This window comes from Apium graveolens, chromosome 10 (genome assembly GCF_009905375.1).
Source record: "Apium graveolens cultivar Ventura chromosome 10, ASM990537v1, whole genome shotgun sequence".
NCBI lineage: Eukaryota > Viridiplantae > Streptophyta > Magnoliopsida > Apiales > Apiaceae > Apium > Apium graveolens.
In genome coordinates, this window is record NC_133656.1 from 85,109,530 (window position 1) to 85,126,779 (window position 17,250).

Sequence of the window (17,250 nt, forward strand, 5' to 3'; positions counted from 1 at the left end):
GCCGGGATCGTCTTCTCCGGCGAGACAGAACTTTTCCGGCGACCCCCTTGTAAAATTACAGTTTAGTACCTTATCTTTTGGGGAAGAAACAGTTAGGACCCTGAGGTTTCCAGAACTTGCAAATTTTGGATTCCTGTTTTAAAAATATTCAAAAATCATATTTCCTATTTATTTTTATTTTAAAAATTCGATTTTAATTTCTAAAAATTCCAAATTTTTTTATTTTAATTCCAAAAATTATATTTAATTCAAAAATAAATCTGAATTAATTAGTTAATTAATTTCAGTTAATTTTTAATTGATTAATTAGTCAATTAATTCGAAAGTTAATTGATTAATTGATTTAATTAATTATTAATTGATTTTGATTAATTATTTAATTAGATTTAATTATTTAAAAATGATTTAAAAATTCCGAAAAATAGTTTCGAGCTTTAAAATATTATTTTAAATTGTTTTCAAGGCTCGATAATTATTATAAAATTGTTTTGAAGCTAGAATTGGCCAACCGAACCCTGTTTACTACTTCGAAATTGATTCAACGATCTGTTTTTAATTCCGAAAAATGTTTTAAAAATCATTTTAAATATCCGAAAGCCTATTTATGACCCGAGACTTCTTTATAAATGATATATCATTGATTATGTGACGTGTTATGTGTTATATGTGACTTGTTGGTTAACTGGCGGTCTGTATATTGGATGTTTACTTGTTTATTGCGTAACTTTCAATCCGTTAATCGGATTTGGGTGAAACGAAGGGTAGATAGAAGTATGTGTCGAATAGAATTGTATGAGTTAAATATTGATAGATGCTTATGATATGTGAGCGGAAGAGGCAAGGCGTAAGAAAGGGAAACAGATTGTCAAGGATTAAGACAGTGGTGATTGAGAGCAAGTGCAGTGTAGTAAGCTAGTACTAGGCAAGTGTTCTGAATTTTCTCGAGATATTATAGTGATTGATAGTCCTGCTTATATTGCAAGTGCTTTGAAGCACTGAACCCTAAACCCTAATTCCAGTTATTGATCTTGAGTTGTAAACCTGATTCTTTCTAAACCATTAATTATTGTATCCCCAAATACGAACCTCAAATATACGATACTACTCCACAAATACATACAAACTAATTATCAAACACTGAACCAGATTGCTTACACACTCAAACCATTATATCTTATGCTTTGAAAGATCAAATCCTTGAAACCCTAAAATATTGATCTTTTTGTTATCCAATTCTTTCACTACCTAGCAGCCAAGCTTTGGACATGCCATATTGATCTTTATGTAGATTGAAACCATTTTCATCATTGAACGTCCAATGTTGTTAATGATCCTATTTATTGTTTATTACTGCTTATTCTATTATTATGGTAGAATTGGATTGTTTTTATAAAATTGTGGACCAGGTTCGTGGTCAGACCATATAATGGTCAAGTTAGGCCAATGTGTGCCTTGAATCCAGTAGTTAGAGCAGTGTTGTGTGCTTTGCTCGGGGTTAGTGTGTGACTGATCAGCAGCCTAACCTTTGTTTTTAAAATGAAAATATAATATCCAATTCTAAATCATAATCCATTGTTCACTTGATATCATAACCATATTTACCTGATGATCATTATTCTCAGTTTTGTCATTGTGACTTGCTGAGCTAGCTAGCTCATTTGTGCGATGTTGTTTATGTTCTTTTCCAGTTAAGAAGGAACCGGTTGGTACCGAGGATCCCCAGTCCAGCGCGAGAGCTAGGGGTTCAGGTTGATCGAGTTGAGCTAGTAGGCTTCTTTTGGAATAATTTAAGTTTGTAAAAGTTTGTAATAATGTTTAATACTCAGTTCTGAGTTTCGATAGTTGGGATTTGAACGGTTTGTAATATAAGTAAGTGTGGTTGGCTTGTGTGCATACTTTAACTTGTTGCGGTCCGTGGTAATCGCTAAGTAGGGTCACTGCATATCATTATTATTATCCTTATCATTATTATAAGCAGGTTATTAATAAGGTGTGTGTGTGTGTGGACCCTAAACTTCTGACCCGGGTTTGGAGGGCGCCACTTTAAATCCACTGCAATTGCTAACAAACTTAAAAAGGCCAAAGGATCCAAGAAAGTCCGGGTCCTTAAAACTAACCATTAGTGGTCTTTGTGATTGTAGGGCAACAGGAAAAACATCATAGTTCTGGATAGTGGATGTTCAGGACATATGACTAGAAATAAAGCCCTGCTATTAGACTTTGTGGAGAAAGATGGCCCAGGAGTTTCTTATGGAGATGGAAATATGGGAAAAACTCTGGGATATGACAATATAAATCTTGGGAATGTCATCATTGAAACAATAGCTCTTGTCTCGGGACTTAAACACAATCTGCTAAGTGCGAGTCAAATATGTGACAAAGGTTATCATGTGGATTTCTTTGAAGAACACTGTGAAATTATAAGAAATTTCTACAGGAAAAGTGGTTCTGAAAGGTTGAAGGCATGGTAACATTTATGAAGCCAGACTTTCAACAAGTACTGATGGTTCTGCAATCTGTCTGTTGAGTAGAGCATCGATTGAAGAAAGCTGGAATTGGCACAAAAGACTCTCTCATTTAAATTTCAATAACATAAATGAGCAAGGAAAGATCTTGTGAGAGGACTGCCAAAATCAGTATTTGCTCCTGATGACCTTTTTGATTCATGTCAAAAGGCAAAACAAAGAAAATCTTCTTTCAAGAGCAAAACTGAATCCTCAATTCTTGGTCCAGTCAATTTCATGTCTATTGCAAAGAAGAAATATGTTATGGTTATAGTGGATGAGTTCACCAGGTACACTTGGGTGTATTTCTTGCAAAAGAAGAATGAAACTTCATCTACTCTAACTGATCATGTCAAATAGCTGGATAAATTGGTCAAAGATTCTGTCAAGATTATAAGAAGTGATAATGGCACTGAGTTCAAGAATTCAATCATGGAAGAGTTCTGCAAAGAGCATGGAATCAAACAGGAATTTTCTGCACCTAAAACTCCATAGAAAAATAGAGTTGTAGAAAGAAAGAACAGGACTCTCATTGAAGCTGCATGAACTATGCTTGATGAAGCAAAGTTACCAACCTACTTTATGGCTGAAGCTGTGCAGACTGCTTGTTTTACACAGAATGTTACACTCATCAACAAGCATGGAAAAACACCATATGAGATGGTGAAGAAAAAGAAGCCAATTTTGAAATACTTTCATGTATTTGGATGTAAGTGTTTTGTTCTTAAGACTCATCCTGAACATCTATCAAAATTTGATCTAAAAGCTGATGAATGATTTTTTGTTTGATATCCACTTTCCACAAAAGCCTTCAGAGTCTACAATTTAAGAACAAGGGTTGTCATGGAATCTATCAATATGTCTTTTGATGATAAGAAGATTACTGGACTTGAATATTTCAATGATCATGATCAGTTGAGATTTGAAAATGAAGATTTAAATTCTGATTTTGTAAATTCTGATGACTTAAACTCTGATCTTGTAAGTTCTGACGGGTTAAATTCTGATGTCATTGAAACTTTGGTAACTACTCCAAGGGAAAATGCACCTGTCTAGGGGGGAGCAAACTGAAGATCCTACTACAACTCAAGACTCACAAGAAGCATCAGAACCTATCACTGGCTCTTCAAGTTCTGATTCATCAAGTTCTGATGAGCCAAATTCTAATAATTTTGGAAACTCTGATACTTCAAATTCTGAAGGATCCAACTCAAATTCTGAAGTTTCAGAGAGCATAACTACAGGGGGAGCATCAGAAAATGCTGATGGAGACAGCATGAATCATGGGGGAGGATCCAGTTCTAGAAATCAACTTCCATCTGTAAGGAAGTGGACCAAATAACATACACCTGATTTAATAATTGGAGATCCTGAAGCAGGTGTCAGAACTAGAACTGCAACATTAAATGAATGTCTCTATCATTCTTTTCTATCTCAGACTGAACCAAAGAAAGTGGAAGAAGCTCTTCAAGATGCTGATTTAGTGCAAGCAATGCATGAAGAGTTGAATGAATTTGAAAGAATAAAGTCAGGACCCTAGTGCCAAGACCAAAGAACAGATCTATTGTTGGCACAAAATGGGTGTTCAGAAACAAAACTGACAGTGATGGTATAATTACAAGGAACAAAGCAAGACTGGTTGCTAAGGGTTACCCTCAACATGAGGGTATTGATTATGATCAAACATTTGCACCAGTTGCTAGATTGGAAGCCATAAGAATCTTTTTGGCTTATGCTGCTCACAAAAAGTTTAAAGTCTTTCACAGAGTACGGTATGACAATTTAGCTCAATTCCTTCTAGAAAGTGGATTTCATAGAGGCACAATTGATAAAACACTGTTCTACCTCAACCATGGAAAGGACTTACTTTTGGTACAGATATATATTGATGATATCATATTTGGTTCTACTAATGCCAAACTCTGTGAAAGGTTTGCAAAGCCAATGCAGTCAAGATATCAAATGAGTATGATAGGAGAACTTAGTTATTTTCTGGGACTTCAAGTCAAGCAAAATGAAGAAGGTAATTTTATCTGTCAATCCAAGTACACTAGAAATTTACTGAAGAAATTTGGAATGCAAGACTATTCAACTGCATCCACTCCCATGGCCACTGCAACCAAGTTAGATAATGATACTGGTTCATCAATAGATATTACTAACTACAGAGGTATGATTGGCTCTTTACTCTATTTAACTACTAGTAGACATGATATCATGTATGCTACCTGTCTTTGTGTAAGATTTCAGGCTGATCCAACAGAACCTCATCTAATAGATATGAAAAGAATTTTCAAGTACCACAAGGGTACAGCTGATCTAGGATTGTGGTATCCTAGGGAATCAGATTTTAAGCTAACAGGTTACTCAGATGCAGATTTTGCAGGATGCAAGATAGACAGGAAAAGCACTAGTGGAAGCTGCCAATTTCTTGGAGGCAGATTGGTTTCTTGGTTTAGCAAGAAACAGAAATCAATTTCCACATCAACTGCAGAAGCAGAATATATTACTGCAGGAAGCTGTTGTGCACATATTCTTTGGATGAAGAATCAACTACTGGACTATGGGTTAGAATTTTCTAAAATACCGATTTACTGTGATAATCAAAGTGCTATTGCTATGACAGGTAATCCAGTTCAATACTCAATGACAAAGCACATCAACATTAGGTACCATTTTATAAGGGAACATGTGATGGAAGGTACAGTGGAAATGTATTTTGTTCCAACAGATCAACAACTAGCAGATATCTTCACAAAACCATTATGTGAAGCTACTTTTACAAGACAGGTAAATGAACTTGGAATGGTTTTAGGTTCTTTCTCTAAATCTGCTTAGTTTTTGTTCTCATGCATCAGACTTTATGATCAGTGTTTACAAATTATCTTATCTTCATGTAATCTGTGCTTAAATTGTAATTCATTAAATGCTGATTGTTATCTGATGTGGATCTATATACTTTGATAGTGATTTGAATGTTCTGTGACTATTCAATCCAATAAGGATTACTATGCTATATGCTGACCTAGTAGTCTTTAACATACTAGAAATCCCTTGTTTGAATTAGTTGTTTATGTGGAAACTCATTAACACAAGAAAATTCTGATATTGAGCTTAGTCAAATTTACTTTGTGTATCTTATTACTAAGTCACAAACTAGATTCTTGCTTCTTATCTGTCAAATTCTGATGTCAGAAAATCTTAAGGATGAACTAAATGCTGATAAGCCTCACTTATCTGAAGAAAAGAAAAGAAAAGAAATTAAAGTCAGGTACTCCTTTGATATCTAGAGTAAATATGTGGAAGGGAAGACCCAAGTGCATTGCTGGTATTAAGTTATATGCATTAGAAAAGCAAATAAATTTTTCTTGTTGACTTTTCACATTCTCTGATTACTGGAGAAATACTCTGATAATAGCATAAATTCTTATGGCAGTTTAACTCATTTATACTGAGAAGCCACTGTCTAAAGAATTTCAAAAGATGCATAAAATGAGCACAAACAGTTGAGGTGGATTCTTGCATAACTTTATTCTACAGTAGACTTCACAATTAAAGACAGATTTTAAGCATTTTTCTTAGTTATGCCTTATTTCTATGATATACTGCAGTTTGTCAGACTTTAATCGTTATCTGATCATTTGCACATACACACACTCTTACTCCATATGAATATTGAAAAATACTGTGGTGATTAAGTTGTTTCAAATAAACAGTTAAGTATTATTTTCATAAATTCTGAGGACAAGTTCTGATTATGTTCTGATGATTAAACTCTGAAGAAACCAGTCAGTATTTGTGTGAAGAATCACGAAAACAGTCATTCACTTTTTGAGTACAGAAGCCATGTTCTGATGACTGTTAAAATCCTATAATAGTCAAGTTCTAATATTAAATTCTGATGGAAATTCTGATGCTTACGTGGCATTATTCTCTACTTGATTTATTTGTGGTAAATACTGAAATGATCATATTTAATCAGAATATAATTAGGTGAGATAAAAATAGTCATAATCATTTGGGTTAGTGGTAAACGTGTTTGTCTTGAAAAACTGCATGTGCACGTTAATTATTGCTTATTTCTCGTGCCCACTAACTCTGCCTTAACTATTTACTGGCTGACAGGTGTACAAGTATCAGTTTTACTTCTAAAAAGGACTGTTGAGTGGAGAGAGTATATATATGGGAGTTAAAAGATTTTTTAATCTTTTACCTACTTTTCTATTTTAATATCTCTTATTCTCTGAAGCTTTTTCATACAGGACTTTTATCAAACACCTTGTGCACAATATATTTTCTCACGTATTTCTTACAGAAATGGCACCAAAAGATATTATTTTCAATGGAGCAAAGTTTGTCCCCAATAATTACTTGGATATTCTTAGCAAGAGTGAAGCCCCGTCAGATCTTCATTTCGTTCAGGACTTTCTCGCTAACTCTGAGATAGGTTATGCACTGACCCAACCAGACACAGTCTCAGGAACTCAAGTGCTAGAGTTCTGGAGGTCAGGCATGTATGATGATGGTGGTGCCAATGGGTCTCCAAGTATTGTATTTACAACAGGGGAGGATGCCCATGTGGTGACTTTTGCCACAGTTCGACAAGCACTCCATCTGCCAGAAAACTGCACATATTCAACAGTTGAAGAGCCAGTTCTTCAACAGCTAATGGCCAATCTGGGCTATGAGAAGACTCTGGTGAATCTATGACAGTTGAAGAGACCCCACATAAGGAGGGAATGGAGTTTCTTCTTCGATTGCATCACCAGGACTTTTACAAATAAGTGTTCAAATTTTGATGCAATCCCAATTCTCAGTCAAAAAATCGGGTATGCTCTTATAAATCAAACTCATTTTGATTATGCAAATGTTGTTTTAGGCTTTATTGGGGATATGATGATAGAAGATAGAAACACTGTATATTTTGCTAGATTCTGTCAGCTTATTTATAGTTCTTGTTGTTATAATGCACCCCAATTAGCAAGTGAGTTAATTGATCCATTTAAGCTTGCTAAGAGAGCTTTTAATGACTTATTATCTGCTAATAATAAGCAAACTATTTTGAGACCCCTCCAAATTCCACAATCTGTCAAACAGTTTTTTCTAAACTCTGACCCATCCACATACACTGCTCTATATCTTGATGTCCAACCATCCCAACCTCCATCAGAATCTCCAACCACTACACAACCAACCACTTCTCAACCACAACCTCAACCTACCATCAGGACATATTTCAAACCAACACAGTCATCTCAACCTCAATCATCAACACATACCATCAGACCTTCCCCTTCCAGGCCAAAGAGAACAAAGTCTGTCCCTCAGCCTCCACAAAAGAGAAGGAAAATGATTATCAGGGATGAATCTGATAGTGAAGAGGAAGCACAGGTTCATGCATCAGAACCTGTGATAGTTAAAGCTGAGAATGTCACTTCTCAGGAAGAAACTGTAACTCAAGATTCTGATTCCTTGAAAAGAAAGAGAACTGTAAGTTCTGATGCTGCTAAAGCAACTCCTTCATTGGCAAGGAGATTGAAAAAAATGAGGGAAAAGAGGTATAATGCTAAGTCTCCATCAGAAGATTCTGAAGAAGCTCAGGAAGGAGATCAGGAATCTCTGATCTCAAAAGAGCCAATTATCATTGAATCTCTTCCACCTCCAGTTAAAGACAAAGACACTGTTCCTGATATAATGGTTACACCTTCAGTCTCTCCTCTTCATGAAGATGTTACAGTTGAAGATTTAGGCTTAAGTCCTGAAATTGACATCAATAGGATGCACATTCCTAATATTATGTATTTGGAAGCTCCAACAGCAGCTCAGCAATCTCCAACTCATTCTCCAATCTTAAATACTGATGCTGAGATACCATTTACACCAATTCTGGATCAAGAACCTGAAGATCAGAATTTAGATGAAGATAAAGTAGAAACTCCTATAGTCTCACACACTGTTGTGTTATCAGAGGATAATGAGTCTTCATCCAGCTCTGGAGACAATTTCTTAGTACATACTCCAGCTCCTGTCCTTGGAAAGGAAGCATTGGTCAAGAAATTTATTGAACAGGATGCTCTTGTACCTTGGGATGAAACTCATAGAGGAGTAGAGTGGACCAAGAAGTGGAATGAAACTGATTTCATTCCAAACTCTAAAGTTTTGACAAAGCACATTGCTAAGGCTGATGAGCTGATGACTAGTACTGATTTTAAGACTCAACTTAAAATCACAGCTCTAACTACCAAAAGCCTTCAAGGTCTACATTCTGAAACTCAAGCAAAGGTTGATAAACTACAAGAATCAACTAATAAGCTAGATATGCAGATCAAGCTTGACAAGACAAGGATTATCAAACCTACACTTGAGAAAGTAGAAGCAATTAAGAAAACTCAAGAGAAGCAACATGCCCAAATCTCTGAGGTCATGGCTAATCAAGCTTCTCAACAGGCTCAATTGAATGATATTCAATCTTCAGTGGAACTTCTTCTCTCACTCCTATTATCAGATGATGCCAAAAAGGGGGAGAAGTTAGTTAAGGCCAAATGCTCAAATGATCAATTACTGAAGAAGAAAGATGATGAAGCTAATGACCAGGGAAACCCTAGCATGGGTAGAGGTCAAGTTCAAAGTAAAGGGCAGAGCAACAAGGTTTCTTCAAGGAAACTAATTACTGATGCAAGCAAATCTTCTATTCAAAAAAAGACAAGTTCTGAAGCTGCTCAAACTCAAAATCTGATAGCAAGTACTCAAACTCAAAATCTGATATCAAGTTCTGATGAGCAAAGTCTGATGACAAAACCTGATGTTCTGATACAAGGTGGATGTCAAGATTCTTAAAAGTTCATGCAAACTCTGAAGCTCAAGGGAAAGCAGACTACTGTCTACTACAAGGATCCCAAGATTCAGACACTTGATGAGGAAATTGCTAGAAGATTATTTCTGAAGCATAATCTAGGAATGGATTTAGAAAATCTCAAGAAAGAAGAAGCTAGATTTAAAGCTGAAAAGAAAAATCTAAAGTCAAAAGCTTCTGTTGCAAAGAAACCTCCAAGGCCTAAGGAAAAAGGCATTGTGATCAAGAAGAAGTCATATACTGAGGTATCAAAACCCAAAACAAGATCACAAACTGAGATTGATCCTAAAGACAAAGGGAAAGGAAAAATTGATGAACCAATCAAGCCACAGGAGATAAAAATTCCTCAAATCCTGATAAAACCTGTGTGCAAAATGGTTTAAGTTACTGATGATATTCTTGCTGAAGATGCAGATGTTCAAACTCTGAAAAGAAAGAAGATTTCTGAAGAATCAAAGACAACCTATGATAAGGCTCAAGTTGTTCAGAGTGAAGAACAACAAGCTATGACAGAATCAGCAAGTTCTGATAAAGTCATCAAGTCAACCTCTAACAGTGCTCAAGTTGATTTAGACAAAATGGAAGTAGCTGATAAAAAGAAACTTCTGTGGAAAAATGTCAAACCATCAGATCCAAAGAAAAGCCAATTACTGTCTACTTTCATGACTATTGGGTTAAATGCTAGAGAACTAAGAGACAGGGTTGGGCTAGGTTCTGATGAAGCTAAGATCATGACATGACATGAAGTTGCTACTAGAGATCCATTTTTATTGACTGACAAAACTCTTAAAGATGTTACACAAAAATATCTTGATAAAGTTATATCTGTTCAAGTGGTACTGGATGCTCATAACAAGCACAATGTTAAGGAAAATCTGATTCTATTTCTTGAAGATGGAAGGACATATCAAATGTCAGAATCAGATGTGCTGAACAAATCATTGAAAGAACTTCAATTCTTTTATTACCTTTTAGAGGTAAAGTCTGATATTACCAGGAGATGGTCAAAGTTCATATTGAAGACCATCAAAGATAAAGCAAGAATTTCTGGTTCAAGAGTTACAGAATTCATTCCTAGTATTGTTGAAAATGATGGAAGTGAAATTCCAATGAAGAAGAATTCTGCTAAGCTTGAAGAGATACTGAAAGAGAAATATTTGTGCTACAATGAAGATTCTTCTCATCCAAGGGTAATAAGACGGAATGATGGTTTAGAAAGAAACCATATCTCTGCTTTAAGGACTGCAATCTACCAGATTGGAAGTCAGAATGAAGAGATGAAGCAAGTCAAGACTACACTCTCTCAAGTCCTGAGGATTAAAGAAGAAAAGCTGACATCAAGCTTTTTCAAGAATCATTATGGATTCAGATTGACTCAGTGAGATTGGTAAAAGCTACAAGGACTGTACGTTATAGTTAGTTATCTAGTTAAACTCTTATTTACATTTGTACTTAAATGTTTTTGACATCATCAAATCTATTAACTTGTATATTTTGCATAATTTATAAGTTGGGGGAGATTGTTAGATATATTTAAGATGTCATGTCTAATATGATTTGTTTTTAGTTTTCAGAACTTAACAACATGACAAATCAGGACTTACTGAAATCAGGACTTACTGGAAGTCAGAACTTAATATCAGAACTAATGTGCGGGAGGACTTACTGTTAAGGAAGGAAGCTGATTTACAGTAAAAGATCGAGACTAAAACAATAGAAGATATGCATGGAAAGAGTTAGAAGACTGGAAGACTTGTAGAAGATATCTGATTGATATATTTTAGGAGACAAAATTGTATTCCATATCAATTAGAAGTTATATTGTAACTGTGTACTATATAAACACAGACTTAGGGTTTACACTATATGGGTTATCATTATCGAGAAGATTATACATTGTAACCTAGCAACTCTTAGTGATATTTATTCATCACTGAGAGAGAACAGTTCCATTGTAACAGAGTTTATCATATTGAATATATCTTTTTACTGTTACTTGTGTTCAAAATCGATTTGATTGTAATAACATTGTATTCAACCCCCTTCTACAGTGTTGTGTGACCTAACAAAGGGGTCTCACCCCTACCAATCAGAACTACATTTTTTGACTTGATCCTTGGCAGTCAGCAAGGTACGTAGGCATCTTGTTAAGGCAGATCGAGTCACGAGACACAAGAGCAGTCAAATCGAGCCTCGAAGCTCACGAACCCTAGTAATAAGTACAATAATTAATATACCCTATTTTTTAATCCATAACATTAGGCGTATTTTACGTAACTATAAATAAATTTCTGATTATTAATATTTTATAAAAAATAATTTTAATTAGTAAAAAATAGCAAAATATTCAGAGAATATCCAAAATTTGGGAATTAGGGTTCTTGAGGACTTTCAGAATCAATTGATTGATTGAAGGTGATATGATACTCCAAATCCAACGCTCGAATATCAAAATCAAAGATGGTAATCTCTAGTTTCTGTTTATTCAATCAATTTTTATCCTTGAACAGTCATTTTTTAATTTCAATTTCAAGGTTTAAAACCCGATTTGAAGGTTTCTGATTGTGGAATATTTGGTCAATTTTGATGATACATATAGCTTCCTTGTGTTGTTTACAATTGAATTATATATAAACCTTGTGTTTTAATATTCGATATTGGCGTGGTTGAGTTATAAATTTTCTCGATACTTTGATTCAATTTTCTGGTTGGTTTCTTAACTATATTGTGATATGAATATATGCATGAGTTTGTTATGATCTTAAGCTTCATTTTGATATGAGGATTGTTGATGTTTATTGTTGTTTCTATAGATCGTAACTTGGACGGAATTCACCGTCGGTTTTGATCGAATTTTGGCATGAATCGTTAAGGCGTTGGCTTGTCAATACATCAGATATTATAGCTGAATTGTAGATGTCTTGAGGAGTAGTTTGGACTGAACAAAACACTCAAAACTGAGCTGTAGAGGCTGGCTGAGCTTGCCCGGAAAAACAAGGAAGGTGGCCGGTATCTAGAAATTCTAGATTCCGGAAAACCTGTTATAATGACCAGGACTTTTCAAAATTTATTTATTATTATAAAAGTAATTTTACTTACAAAAAAGGAATAAATTTAATATTTTATCGTAGCTTAAATAGTTTTTAGAATTTTATATTTATATTCCGGGTGATTGTGTTGAAAATATTTGATTGGCTCTTTAAACTAAATTTTCATATATTGTTCCAAAAATTTATAATTATTGGTTATGTGAGTATAAGTGTTATGTGATTAAGTGATACGTGTGGTTTTGATCGTATGAGTAGTAAAGATAAATTATGTAAGTATACGTTAATTTTTTCTGTAAAGTTATTTGTTAATGATTTTTCGTAATTGCGGTTTATACCTGCCAAAATGGTGAATTTTTATTATTAATATTCTCAGAATGAGTCATAAATTATTTAGATATTTTACAAGTGAAATATTGATTGTTATATGATTTTATAAATCATGTGCAAAATTATTTGATAATTTTTCTAACTAATTATTAATTATTTGTGATTATTCAGAAGCCCGCAACTTCAACAGTATGGAGAATCTACAAACCGAAATATTTCCAAAAATTTCTAGACTAATTTGGTAATTTTGAGCACTTTCATGTTTTGACTATTTTGATCCAGAGTATGGATTTGTGTGTATGAATTTCAGTGAGATTTTTTTATTATACGGATATTATTTCATCGTCTCAGTACACTTGCAAGCTAGATATTTCCGCTATACGAACTATTTTGATATAAATACTATATTTTTAAATTACGCCTGTCTGTAATACGTGTTAAATTATTCATCCTCTTAATTGTTGTTTCAATTTAATATTTAAACCGTATTATTTATTCTTCCATTTAGTAAATATATCAAAGTTTAATTTTCATAAATATGAATATTATTAGTGAAATTATTTTATGGATTTATAATTTCAATACTTATTTACAGGAATTTATAAAATTTAGAAAATAATATTTCATAAAATATTCAATTTCGAATTATTTTTTGATTATAGTTATATGTTGATTCAATGTTAAATTAAAAAATATTTAAACAAGATTAAAATTTTATTTTATTAATTTTAAAATATTTCTGGAATTTGAAAATTATTTTGGTATTTTTTGATTTATTTTCACCCGCAATTTGTATCGTCAAAGAGTAATTTGCGAGTTAGAAACCAGCCTGCAGCAAGGAGAAGGACACGTGTCAATACAAGGACACGTGCCATGTTGTTTTGTGTTACGCGTGGCTGTGTTATAAAAAACAAAGAAGTAGTATGCGTGTATTTACATAAACCACACCCCCCAATTTTATTATCCACCGCCACCCCCTCCAAACACTCTCTCTCCTCTCTCTCCTATGTTTATATATTTTCAATCTTCGAAAAATCATATCTCATAAATCGGTTGTCCAAATTTCAATCAATGCATATAGAAATTATCAGCATTTCGATACCTACACATAGGCATATATATTGTAAGGTTTCAAGAAGAAAATTTTCGGAGTAGGTTTTCCGTTTTAATTTGTTTTCGGGCTGTAGAAAGGGAGTTTAGTGATGCCGACAACTTTAGGGCGCGATTCAGCATGTGTTCGTGTACGGGTAAATTTTTGAGAATTTTTTGGGCATATTTCTCGGACATTAGAATAACTCTTGAGGCGACCATAATTTATTATCGGTAAGGGTTTTTGAGATTTTGATTGGATATTTTAATATATTATGGCATCCTAGTTAATATATATTAATTTCAGATTTCTGTTTTAGAAATTATTTTGGATTTATTAGAATATTCCCTGTTGGCCCAGATTTTGGTTTCGGTAGTCATATTCTTTATTCCCGGCAAGTTTGTGTGTGTAGATATAAACTATGGTGGGTTCTAAATTGGTTATCTTAAAGTATTGGTTAGGATTGATTTTGAGGGGCGCTGATCCCGGGGAAAAGTCCGTTTTACAAATATGTTATTTCAAATTTTTTTTTGAATATTTATTTCAATCTCAAATTATTACCTTTTTATTATTTTCAAAAATCATTATTTGATTTAATTATTTATAATTTCTTTTGAGTAAATATTTATGATTTAATTATGTCAAATAAATCCTAAAATTATTTTGAGCTTTTAAAAATTATATAAAGGTATTTAAAATTTAATTAATATTATTATTAATTGAATTATTCTTATTTTATTCGTAATAAATAGGCCATTTGTCCGTTTAATATGAAATGAACGCATCTAAACTCAGAAAAATATTTTGCTTCTATTAAAAAAAGCTTTTGAGACATCAAATCTTTCGTTTCGAAAGGTCGCTTGATTTTGTAAACATTTCTGAGTCGCGTAACTATCAAAAAGTTGTATTTCGACTCGATTTCAGTTTTAAACATTTTGAGTCGAATATTATGATAAACTGAGCCATATGGTATATGAATTATGTGATATGTGGGATAGGTGTTTACATGTTATATGAATTATGTGCTGATAAGAGTGTCAAAAAACTGGTTTAATCGTATCTGCTAATCCGTAATTCGGATTTAGACCAAACAAAAAGTGATTAGAAGCTTATATTGTCTATTTTAATATTTTGTAATAAAATATTTGAGTCGGAAATATAAGTACATGTCATTGGATATGCATAATATGACTATATGTGATCTGATTATGTATTAAATTGACGATTATGTGAAGTATATATTTATTTCTGGAGTTAAGAACGTGATAAGTGAATTGAGTAACATAATGTCGTGTCCGAATTTATATCAGAATTCAGTTGATCGATTGATTGTTGATTGAAATAAAATAATAGGGGGTTAGTCTAATAAAATAATAGGGGGTCAGATTTTTGATATGATCTGTACTTCTATTGATTTATAGAATAGTTGTGATAGAATTAAAGCATGATTACATGATAAGTGATATCTGATAAGTTTAAAGAAGTTATATGAGTTGAATTCTGATTATATGATAAGGGTTTATTGGTATACGTGGCATGTATATGCGAAGGGTTATAGATACGGGATTTGATAGTTATAAGTTAAAGTCGATAGACTATTTAGTGATTATAGTATTGTGTTATTCTCATAAAGGATCTGGACGAGACGTGCAATATCAAAGACGTACAGAAGGTCAAATGGTATCACAAAGCGAATAAGGAATAAGTCGAGAAAGCAACAATATGCAGTGAATAGAGTATAGTCAGAGGTTATCCGTGAGTTTGTTATGCATAGATTGTGGAGTATGAAGTAAGAGACTGAGCTGTGAGTTGGAACTGGATTTAAGGTAAGTTCCTAAATCCTTTCTTAAATATGTTGCATAAATTTGATATTTCTTTCATGACTATGGTATTATATTTTATGCGGTGAACCACACCTAGTAAACCTTTACTTCTTAGAATGAAGCCCATAATTTCCTTCTACCTTCAAGTCTGAAAAGAAAAATAGTTTATCATATCCTAATAACACATACCCTACGATACCATTTCAAAATCACCAAATACCTTTCATTGAATGAACACCTATACTGGATTTTTGTTATTACAAGGTTAAAACTCTTGTTGCATATGGTTTGATTATCAAATGCAATTGTTGTTTTCAATTAAATGTTTTATAACTATTGATTATGATTCTTTTTATAGAAATAAATGTTTTTATTGAATGGAATTATTATAATTGGATTATTTTTACAAAATACATGGACCAAATTCGTGGTCAGACCAGATGCGTAGTCAAATGTAGGACAATATGTGCCTTAGATTCAGTATAGAGAACAGGGTTGTGTTCCATGTTCGGGGTTAGTGCGTGACTAATCAGCAGCCTAACCTTTGGTTTTTAGTTAAATTGAGATAATTCCAATTTAATAATTCCTTTGAGTGATTGAATTTTCCAGTTTTCAATTGATACAAATATTGATGAATCTTCTTATATACTACCCTGAGGTTGTGAACTCTTGATAAACTATTTTATATTGTTGTTGCTATATTGGTACTTGCTGATCATTGTTGCTCACCCTTGCTTTTCTTATATTCATTTCAGAAAGGCTTAAAGATGAGTTGCTCGAGTTTGATATCATTTAAGGCTAAGGCTGTGCGAAGAGTATGAGTGGTTAAGTTATCTAGAGGTCAAAGAAGGTATCCAGGGAAATTGATGAAGAAGGTCCGAGTTAGAGTTGTTTATTGAGATTCAGTAATAAATCAGGTTTGTAAAAGATGACTTGAAGTTGTAAAAGATGTTGTTTATTAATAATAGTAGTTGGTTCTAATTTCAATGTTGTAACCTGTATGCGATCCTATTTTTAGGAGTTAAACTATTTTTATTTTAATCTTTTACTAAAGCTTCCAAGTTTTAAATTCTTTGATTCTTATTATCTTTTCAAAAATACAGGTTTTCAAAAGTGTTTTAAAAAGTTGTTTTCGTGTGATGACGTCAAATCCAGACCCTGGATTTGAGGGACGTCACAGTTGTTCTTCATTTTTCGGTGAGGTTCCTCAAGCAGCTGGAGTTCAATTTTTCAAAATCCTAACCCCATCTTCAAAACCATTTCTGCGATTCATTTTCTAAATAAATTAAAAATTCATTTTATTTTTTTATATATAACTTGAATTGATTTTCAATTATTTTTAAAAATTCATAATTTATTTTATCGTTCTTTTAATTATTTTATTTTATTTGAAAATTGGTTTACAAATCGAATTATTATTCATAAATATTCGGTAACAAATAAATCGCTTATCCATTTTAAACGAAACAAACGTGTCTAGACTCAGAAAACTATCCCTTTCGAGACCTAAATTATTTTGTAACAAAAGGTCGATTATTTTACTGCTCTAGTTGCAAGGCTTGAGGTAATCAGAATTTTTCTAGCCTATGTTACTCACAAGAAG

At 33.1% G+C, this 17,250-nt stretch overlaps 1 long non-coding RNA gene across 1 annotated transcript; it reads left to right on the forward strand.

Annotated features, from left to right (window-relative positions):
- Positions 1-13,686: 13,686 nt before the first annotated feature.
- LOC141692779 (uncharacterized) lies at positions 13,687-16,634 on the forward strand. The gene is made up of 3 exons (XR_012562909.1): positions 13,687-14,057; positions 15,458-15,650; positions 16,403-16,634. It is a non-coding gene; the product is annotated as an uncharacterized LOC141692779 (long non-coding RNA).
- Positions 16,635-17,250: the final 616 nt, after the last annotated feature.